Genomic DNA, 10,000 nt, shown 5'->3' on the forward strand with positions numbered 1-10,000 from the left:
TTCATCGAGCGTCTTTCATTAAAGGTTGTGTTCTGAAGCAGTCTTTTCTTCAACAGCGCTGTTCTCCGTGGAGAAGGTCTGCCGGCATCTCTAGAAATCTCCCCCCGCCCCTGACCGCCTCCCCCCCCGCCCCCGTTGCCGGTTTGCGCGGCGCCCCCCCCTCCCGACGTTGCCTCTTGCCGCTACCCCCCGCCCCCCCCCCGCTGCCGGTTTGCGCGGAGCCCCCCCTCCCGACGTTGCCTCTTGCCGCTACCCCCGCCCCCCCCCCGCTGCCGGTTTGCGCGGAGCTCCCCCTTCCCGCCGTTGCCTCTTGCCGCTACCCCCGCCCCCCCCCCGCTGCCGGTTTGCGCGGAGGCCCCCCTTCCCGCCGTTGCCTCTTGCCGTTACCCCCGCCCCCCCCCCGCTGCCGGTTTGCGCGGAGCGCCCCCGCCTGCCGTTGCCTCTCGCCGCGGCCACCACCGCCCCCTCCACACCCCCGGGCCCCCGTTACCGGTTTGCGCGGAGCCCCCCCTCCCGACGTTGCCTCTTGCCGCTGCTGCCACCCCCAGCTCCCCACACCCCCCGGCTCCCGTTAGCGGTTTGCGCGGAGCCCCCCCTTCCCGCCGTTGCCTCTTGCCGCTACCCCCCGCCCCCCCCCCCCCGCTGCCGGTTTGCGCGGAGCCCCCCCGCCTGCCGTTGCCTCTTGCCGCGGCCGCCACCGCCCCCCCCCACACCCCCCGGCCCCCGTTACCGGTTTGCGCGGAGCCCCCCCTCCCGACGTTGCCTCTTGCCGCTGCTGCCACCCCCAGCTCCCCACACCCCCCGGCTCCCGTTAGCGGTTTGCGCGGAGCCCCCCCTTCCCCCCTTCGCGGGCTGCCGCTTCCCTCCCGGGCTGCCCGGCTGCTCTCTAACCCCTGCGACCGAGGCGGCGCTGTTAGGGCGGCCGTGCCGGTGCCCCTTGCCGCAGCTAGCCTCTCGCCGCTGCCCCTCCCGTCCGTCGTCCCCCGTCCCCAAAAACTTGCTGCTCTCCACGCTGGAGCCTGCACGGGGGAGGTTGCGCTCCGCTCCTCCGGCCCTAAAGCCGCCCTCGCCCGCCCCCCGGCTTGCCGCTTGGCTCGGCTGCCCGCCCGCCCGCTAATCCCCCCAACGCCCCCACCCCAAAAACACCCCAGCCCTACCGCATGCCGCTCCCCCTCTCCCCGCTCTCGCTGACCGCTGCCACCCCCCCCCACCCCTCCCCCCCGAAACAAACCCCCCAGCCCTACCGCATGCCGCTCCCCCTCTCTCCCTAGCCTGCCCCCCCCGCCGTCGCTTGCTGCCGCCGCCGCCGCCGCCGCCGCCGCCGCCGCCGGGACCCGCCTCGGTCTGGTGGCGCGCGCTCGGAGATCCCCGGCTACCCGTCCGTCCGTCCCTCCCTCCCGCCCCGCCCCGGGGGAGGGCCCGGGGCAGCGCGGGCAGGCGGGGAGCAAAAAAAGGCGCGGGCGCCAAAAAACGTCGGGGTCCCGGGGTGGCGGAGGGGGGCGGCGGCGGGGGCGGCGGCGGGTACACGGCGCCGGGTCCAGGGCGCCGGGTCCAGCCCGTCCCGGGGCGGGGACAGGTGGTGTCGTCCGTCCCCGCCCCCGTAACCTGCTCTGAAGCATCCGCTTCCCGCCGCGGTTCGCCCTCCACCCCCCCGCCGCACACGCAGCTGCCGCTTCCCGCCGCCTCTGCCCCCCGCCCCGGGATCAACCACCCGCCGGGTCCAGCCGGTCCCGGTCCCGGGAACCTGCTCCCGGGGCCAGCCGGAGCCACGCCCCCTCCTCTGACGCTTCCAGCTGCCGCCTCCCCTCCCACCCCCCAAACTCACACTGGCCCTCGCCGGCCCGCCCACCCGCCTACCTGCTTGCCCGCCGCCGCTGGGTGGCGTGCCGGACACTCGCACACAGGTACACAGACAGGGACACAGGGACACAGGCACTCAGGCACACAGGGACACAGGGACACAAGGACACAGGGACACAGGCACTCAGGCACTCAGGCACTCAGGGACACAGGGACACAGGGACACAGGCACTCAGGCACTCAGGGACACAGGGACACAGGGACACAGGGACACAGGCACTCAGGCACACAGGGACACAGGTGGCGGGCCGGAGGCCTCTCTCCACTGTGTGGCAGGGGTCCAAGAGCCACCCCAGCCCAACCCAGAGGGTCTTTTGCACCTCTCTAGAGGCCACCCAGAGACCCCAGGCCGCAGCAGAAGCCTCCCCCGCATGCTCTGCAGGCTTCCGACCCACCCCAGGCCGCACCAGAAGCCTCCCCCGCAAGCTCTGCAGGCTTCCGACCCACCCCTGGCCGCAGCAGAAGCCTCTCCCGCACGCTCTGCAGGCTTCCGACCCACCCCAGGCCGCAGCAGAAGCCTCTCCCGCACGCTCTGCAGGCTTCTCAGCCACCCCAGGCCGCAGCAGAAGCCTCTCCCGCACGCTCTGCAGGCTTCTCAGCCACCCCAGGCCGCACCAGAAGCCTCTCCCGCACGCTCTGCAGGCTTCTCAGCCACCCCAGGCCGCACCAGAAGCCTCCCCCGCACGCTCTGCAGGCTTCTCAGCCACCCCAGGCCGCAGCAGAAGCCTCCCCCGCATGCTCTGCAGGCTTCCGACCCACAACAGGCCGCACCAGAAGCCTCCCCCGCAAGCTCTGCAGGCTTCCGACCCACCCCAGGCCGCAGCAGAAGCCTCTCCCGCACGCTCTGCAGGCTTCCGACCCACCCCAGGCCGCAGCAGAAGCCTCTCCCGCACGCTCTGCAGGCTTCTCAGCCACCCCAGGCCGCAGCAGAAGCCTCTCCCGCACGCTCTGCAGGCTTCTCAGCCACCCCAGGCCGCAGCAGAAGCCTCTCCCGCACGCTCTGCAGGCTTCTCAGCCACCCCAGGCCGCACCAGAAGCCTCTCCCGCACGCTCTTCAGGCTTCTCAGCCACCCCAGGCCGCACCAGAAGCCTCCCCCGCACGCTCTGCAGGCTTCTCAGCCACCCCAGGCCGCACCAGAAGCCTCCCCCGCACGCTCTTCAGGCTTCTCAGCCACCCCAGGCCGCAGCAGAAGCCTCCCCCGCACGCTCTGCAGGCTTCTCAGCCACCCCAGGCCGCACCAGAAGCCTCTCCCGCACGCTCTTCAGGCTTCTCAGCCACCCCAGGCCGCAGCAGAAGCCTCCCCCGCACGCTCTGCAGGCTTCTCAGCCACCCCAGGCCGCACCAGAAGCCTCCCCCGCACGCTCTGCAGGCTTCCCACCCACCCCAGGCCGCAGCAGAAGCCTCTCCCGCACGCCCTGCAGGCTTCTCAGCCACCCCAGGCCGCAGCAGAAGCCTCTCCCGCACGCTCTGCAGGCTTCTCAGCCACCCCAGGCCGCAGCAGAAGCCTCTCCCGCACGCTCTGCAGGCTTCTCAGCCACCCCAGGCCGCAGCAGAAGCCTCTCCCGCACGCTCTGCAGGCTTCTCAGCCACCCCAGGCCGCACCAGAAGCCTCTCCCGCACGCTCTGCAGGCTTCTCAGCCACCCCAGGCCGCAGCAGAAGCCTCTCCCGCACGCTCTGCAGGCTTCTCAGCCACCCCAGGCCGCAGCAGAAGCCTCTCCCGCACGCTCTGCAGGCTTCTCAGCCACCCCAGGCCCCAACAGAAGCCTCTCCCGCACGCTCTGCAGGCTTCCGACCCACCCCAGGCCGCACCAGAAGCCTCCCCCGCACGCTCTGTAGGCTTCTGACCCACCCCAGGCCCCAACAGAAGCCTCCCCCGCACGCTCTGCAGGCTTCTCAGCCACCCCAGGCCGCAGCAGAAGCCTCTCCCGCACGCTCTGCAGGCTTCTCAGCCACCCCAGGCCGCACCAGAAGCCTCTCCCGCACGCTCTGCAGGCTTCTCAGCCACCCCAGGCCGCAGCAGAAGCCTCTCCCGCACGCTCTGCAGGCTTCCGACCCACCCCAGGCCGCACCAGAAGCCTCCCCCGCACGCTCTGCAGGCTTCTCCGCCACCACAGGCCGCACCAGAGGATCTTTTGCACCTCTCTGGACGCCACCCAGAGACTCCAGGCCGCACCAGAGGCCCCCCCCCCAACCATTTACAGGCTGCAGTGCCAGCCTAGGCCCCGCTGGCAGCCTCCCTTGTCTGCTTTGGAAGGCCTCCCATCCACTCCAGACCTGCCTGGAGGCCTCCCTCGACTGCTCCCGGGGCCCTCGAAGCCACCCTAGGCCTTTCTGGAGGACCTGCTCGACCGCTCGGGCGGCTTCTGACGCACCCTCGGCCATCCGGCGCCCAGCAGCTCCCAGGGCCAGGCACCGGCCTCCCCCTCCGGCCGCCCCTGGGGCCGGGGGTGGCTCGGACTCGGCGCCCCCAACGTGTCGTCCCGTCCCCCCCCGCCCCGCACCGCCGAACATTCGCTGCAGCCGAGGGCTTGCCGCTCGACGCCTACCCCACCCGCCCAGCCCCCCGCTGCGGCCCGGCGCTGCCCCGGCCGCTGCGCCCTGCCTCTCATCGCTCCCCCCACCCGGCAACCGGCCGCCGGGCACGGCAAGTCCCAGGGCAGGGAACAGGTGCTGCCGGGACCCCGTGCTGGCTGCCGGCTTCCCGGGGCTGCCCCGGGCACGGACAGGTCGCCCCCCCGCCCCGGCGAATGTTCACCGAACCGGCTGCCGGCTGCCTTCGAGCACCCCCCGCCCCCCGCCACTATCGTCCCCCCCGCCCCCCCTCCGCCTCCGCTGCCGCTTCTCCCCGCACCGCCTCCACTGCCTCCCCCCGCCGCCGGCGAACGAGTCGGCGGATCCGTAGGGTGCCGGGAGCCCGAACGGCGAGCGGCTCCGGCTGCTGCCGGGACCGCGGGGATTCGAGCCGGTCCGGCCGCGGCCGGGACCCCGTGCCGGAAGCCGGCATCCCCGGACAGCCCCGGGACGGCCCCGGTCGCCGGCCGGGTGACGTTCACCGAAGCGGCTGCCGGCTGTCTTCGAGCCCCCCCCCCTCCGCCTCCGCTGCCGCTTCTGCCCGCACCCCCTCCACTGCCTCCCCCCGCCGCCGGCGAACGAGTCGGCGGATCCGTAGGGTGCCGGGAGCCCGAACGGCGAGCGGCTCCGGCTGCTGCCGGGACCGCGGGGATTCGAGCCGGTCCGGCCGCGGCCGGGACCCCGTGCCGGAAGCCGGCATCCCGGGACGGCCCCGGGACGGCCCCGGTCGCCGGCCGGGTGACGTTCAGCGAAGCGGCTGCCGCCAGTCTTTGGGCCTCCCCCGTGCCGGGGCCGCGGGGATTCGAGCCGGTCCGGCCGCGGCCGGGATCCCGGGCCGGACGATGGCTTCCCGGGCCGGTCCCGGTCGCCTCCCGGGTGACGTTCACCGAAGCGGCTGCCGGCTGTCTTCGAGCCCCCCCCCCCCCCTCCGCCTCCGCTGCCGCTTCTGCCCGCACCCCCTCCACTGCCTCCCCCCGCCGCCGGCGAACGAGTCGCCGGATCTGTAGGGTGCCGGGAGCCCGAACGGCGAGCGGCTCCGGCTGCTGCCGGGACCGCGGGGATTCGAGCCGCTCCGGCCGCGGCCGGGACCCCGTGCCGGAAGCCGGCATCCCCGGACAGCCCCGGGACGGCCCCGGTCGCCCGCCGGGTGACGTTCACCGAAGCGGCTGCCGGCTGTCTTCGAGCCCCCCCCCCTCCGCCTCCGCTGCCGCTTCTGCCCGCACCCCCTCCACTGCCTCCCCCCGCCGCCGGCGAACGAGTCGGCGGATCCGTAGGGTGCCGGGAGCCCGAACGGCGAGCGGCTCCGGCTGCTGCCGGGACCGCGGGGATTCGAGCCGGTCCGGCCGCGGCCGGGACCCCGTGCCGGAAGCCGGCATCCCGGGACGGCCCCGGGACGGCCCCGGTCGCCGGCCGGGTGACGTTCAGCGAAGCGGCTGCCGCCAGTCTTTGGGCCTCCCCCTTGCCGGGGCCGCGGGGATTCGAGCCGGTCCGGCCGCGGCCGGGATCCCGGGCCGGACGATGGCTTCCCGGGCCGGTCCCGGTCGCCTCCCGGGTGACGTTCACCGAAGCGGCTGCCGGCTGTCTTCGAGCCCCCCCCCCCCCTCCGCCTCCGCTGCCGCTTCTCCCCGCACCCCCTCCACTGCCTCCCCCCGCCGCCGGCGAACGAGTCGCCGGATCTGTAGGGTGCCGGGAGCCCGAACGGCGAGCGGCTCCGGCTGCTGCCGGGACCGCGGGGATTCGAGCCGGTCCGGCCGCGGCCGGGACCCCGTGCCGGAAGCCGGCATCCCCGGACAGCCCCGGGACGGCCCCGGTCGCCGGCCGGGTGACGTTCACCAAAGCGGCTGCCGGCTGTCTTCGAGCCCCCCCCCCCTCCGCCTCCGCTGCCGCTTCTGCCCGCACCCCCTCCACTGCCTCCCCCCGCCGCCGGCGAACGAGTCGGCGGATCCATACCGTCCCGAGAGCCCGAGGCGGCGGCACCCAGTGCGGGTCCGGCCGAGGCCGGGACCCCGTGCCTGTCGCAGGCTTCCCGGGACGGCCCCGGAACGGCCGCGGTCGCCGGCCGGGTGACGTTCTCCGAAGCGGCTGCCGGCTGTCTTCGAGCCCCCCCCCCCCCTCCGCCTCCGCTGCCGCTTCTGCCCGCACCTCCTTCACTGCCTCCCCCCGCCGCCGGCGAACGAGTCGGCGGATCCGTAGGGTGCCGGGAGCCCGAACGGCGAGCGGCTCCGGCTGCTGCCGGGACCGCGGGGATTCGAGCCGGTCCGGCCGCGGCCGGGACCCCGTGCCGGAAGCCGGCATCCCGGGACGGCCCCGGGACGGCCCCGGTCGCCGGCCGGGTGACGTTCAGCGGAGCGGCTGCCGCCAGTCTTTGGGCCTCCCCCGTGCCGGGGCCGCGGGGCTTCGAGCCGGTCCGGCCGCGGCCGGGATCCGGGGCCGGACGATGGCTTCCCGGGCCGGTCCCGGTCGCCTCCCGGGTGACGTTCACCGAAGCGGCTGACGGCTGTCTTCGAGCCCCCCCCCCCCCCTCCGCCTCCGCGGCCGCTTCTGCCCGCACCCCCTCCACTGCCTCCCCCCGCCGCCCGCGAACGAGTCGCCGGATCTGTAGGGTGCCGGGAGCCCGAACGGCGAGCGGCTCCGGCTGCTGCCGGGACCGCGGGGATTCGAGCCGGTCCGGCCGCGGCCGGGACCCCGTGCCGGAAGCCGGCATCCCCGGACAGCCCCGGGACGGCCCCGGTCGCCGGCCGGGTGACGTTCACCAAAGCGGCTGCCGGCTGTCTTCGAGCCCCCCCCCCCTCCGCCTCCGCTGCCGCTTCTCCCCGCACCCCCTCCACTGCCTCCCCCCGCCGCCGGCGAACGAGTCGGCGGATCCATACCGTCCCGAGAGCCCGAGGCGGCGGCACCCAGTGCGGGTCCGGCCGAGGCCGGGACCCCGTGCCTGTCGCAGGCTTCCCGGGACGGCCCCGGAACGGCCGCGGTCGCCGGCCGGGTGACGTTCTCCGAAGCGGCTGCCGGCTGTCTTCGAGCCCCCCCCCCCCCTCCGCCTCCGCTGCCGCTTCTGCCCGCACCTCCTTCACTGCCTCCCCCCGCCGCCGGCGAACGAGTCGCCGGATCCGTAGGGTGCCGGGAGCCCGAACGGCGAGCGGCTCCGGCTGCTGCCGGGACCGCGGGGATTCGAGCCGCTCCGGCCGCGGCCGGGACCCAGTGCCGGATGCCGGCATCCCGGGACGGCCCCGGGACGGCCCCGGTCGCCGGCCGGGTGACGTTCAGCGAAGCGGCTGCCGCCAGTCTTTGGGCCTCCCCCGTGCCGGGGCCGCGGGGCTTCGAGTCGGTCCGGCCGCGGCTGGGACCCCGTGCCTGTCGCAGGCTTCCCGGGACGGCCCCGGAACGGCCGCGGTCGCCGGCCGGGTGACGTTCACCGAGGCGACTGCCGGCTGTCTTCGAGCCCCCCCCCCCCCCTGCCGGAGCCGCGGGGATACGAGCCGGTCCGGCCGCGGCCGGGACCCCGTGCCGGAAGCCGGCATCCCGGGACGGCCCCGGGACGGCCCCGATCGCCTCCTGGGTGACGTTCACCGAAGCGGCTGCCGGCTGTCTTCGAGCCCCCCCCCCCTCCGCCTCCGCTGCCGCTTCTCCCCGCACCCCCTCCACTGCCTCCCCCCGCCGCCCGCGAACGAGTCGCCGGATCTGTAGGGGGCCGGGAGCCCGAGGCGGCGAGCGGCTCCGGCTGCTGCCGGGACCGCGAGGCTTCGAGCCGGTCCGGCCGCGGCCGGGATCTCGTGCCGAACGTCGTCTTCCCGGGACGGTCCCGGGAGGGCCCCAGTCTCCTCCCGGGTGACGTTCACCGAAGCGGCTGCCGGCTGTCTTCGAGCCCCCACCCCTGCCGTGGCCGCGGGGATTCGCCCCGGTCCGGCAGCTGACGGTTCCCTGTGTCGGACGCCGGCTTCCCGGGACTGCCCCGGGACAGCCCCGGTCGCCTCCCGGGTGACGTTCACCGAAGCTGCTGCCGCCTGTCTTTGTCCCCCCCCCCCGTGCTCTCCCTCAGGCGGGAGGTAGACGTGCTCTCCCTCGGCGAGTAGACGTGCTCTCCCTCGGCGAGTAGACGTGCTCTCCCTCGGCGAGTAGACGTGCTCTCCCTGGGCGAGTAGACGTGCTCTCCCTGGGCGAGTAGACGTGCTCTCCCTGGGCGAGTAGACGTGCTCTCCCTGGGCGAGTAGACGTGCTCTCCCTGGGCGAGTAGACGTGCTCTCCCTGGGCGAGTAGACGTGCTCTCCCTGGGCGAGTAGACGTGCTCTCCCTCGGCGAGTAGACGTGCTCTCCCTGGGCGAGTAGACGTGCTCTCCCTGGGCGAGTAGACGTGCTCTCCCTGGGCGAGTAGACGTGCTCTCCCTGGGCGAGTAGACGTGCTCTCCCTCGGCGAGTAGACGTGCTCTCCCTCGGCGAGTAGACGTGCTCTCCCTCGGCGAGTAGACGTGCTCTCCCTCGGCGAGTAGACGTGCTCTCCCTCGGCGAGTAGACGTGCTCTCCGCGGAGATCGCGCTTGTCGCCAAGGGGTCGCTGTTGCGCTCTGCCTCCGCCTACGTCATCGTACAAGCCGGCGTGATTTCTGCGACCTGCCGCTGGGCGGAGGTCGGCTGGTTGTGCGCTCGCGGAGCTGACGGCCCTCCAGTTCCGTATATGAGGGAACGAGTGACGCCGAGCACTCCCAGGGCAGCGCTGCCGAGCGGCTGCTCCAAGCCACCCGCCAGGCGGCTGGGCAGGGGTCCGTCTGGCTTCTCGGTGGCTTTCGCCCGGGTCAGAGAGGGGACCCGCGGGGCCGAACAAAGGCGCGGCGGTTTGGAGCGGCCGCTGGCGCACCCTCAGCGGTGTTGGATGGGTTTCGCTCGTCCGTGAGCCGGAGCCCAGCCCGGGCTCGGCAACGAAAGCGGGGAAAAGAAAAAAAGTTGACGAGTGGCTGGCGCCGGCCACTGCCGAAGTGTGGAACCCCCGAAGCGAAGTTTGCCCGGTGGGGCACGGGGGCAGAGAAAGCCGGGGAGACGTGGTGCCGGCGTCGGTCCCACCAAGAATGGAAAGCAAGCCCGTCCAGGCACGGCGAGAGAGAGCCCGGTAAGGGGCAGAGAGAGTTCCCAGCACTGGACCCTCTTCACGGGGGTTCCCCCCCATGGCCAAAGCCGCAGCCCGCGGGGGCACGGCATCTAAGGGAAAAGCCAGCGGCGGTGACTGGCCACTCGTATGCTATGGAGCCCGGCATGGGGGGAGGAGGGCAAGCCGGTGCCCCAGCACGGCTTCCTCCTGGCTCCAGAGGGGCGCCCCGTGATGGAGATGTAACTCGGTGCAGCTTGAGGGAAAATGCAAGCCCACATTTCGGGGAGGCAGAGGTGCCCTGTGAGCCGGTGCGGCCCGGTGCAGCTTGCCCCCCCCCCATCTCTGGAGGGCGCCCCGTTTGCTCCTCCGGCGTGTTGCCCGCACGCCGAGCCCCGTGCCTGCTGGCTGCTCCCGAGGGCGGTGGCGGGTGCGCGTGGCTGTGTCTGTCCCAGAAGAGCGAGGCCGTGGGGCCTCCGCTGGCTTCCTTTCCT

The sequence above is a fragment of the Melanerpes formicivorus genome, unplaced genomic scaffold (genome assembly GCF_026170545.1).
Source record: "Melanerpes formicivorus ecotype bairdi unplaced genomic scaffold, bMelFor1.0.p_v2 SCAF_294, whole genome shotgun sequence".
NCBI lineage: Eukaryota > Metazoa > Chordata > Aves > Piciformes > Picidae > Melanerpes > Melanerpes formicivorus.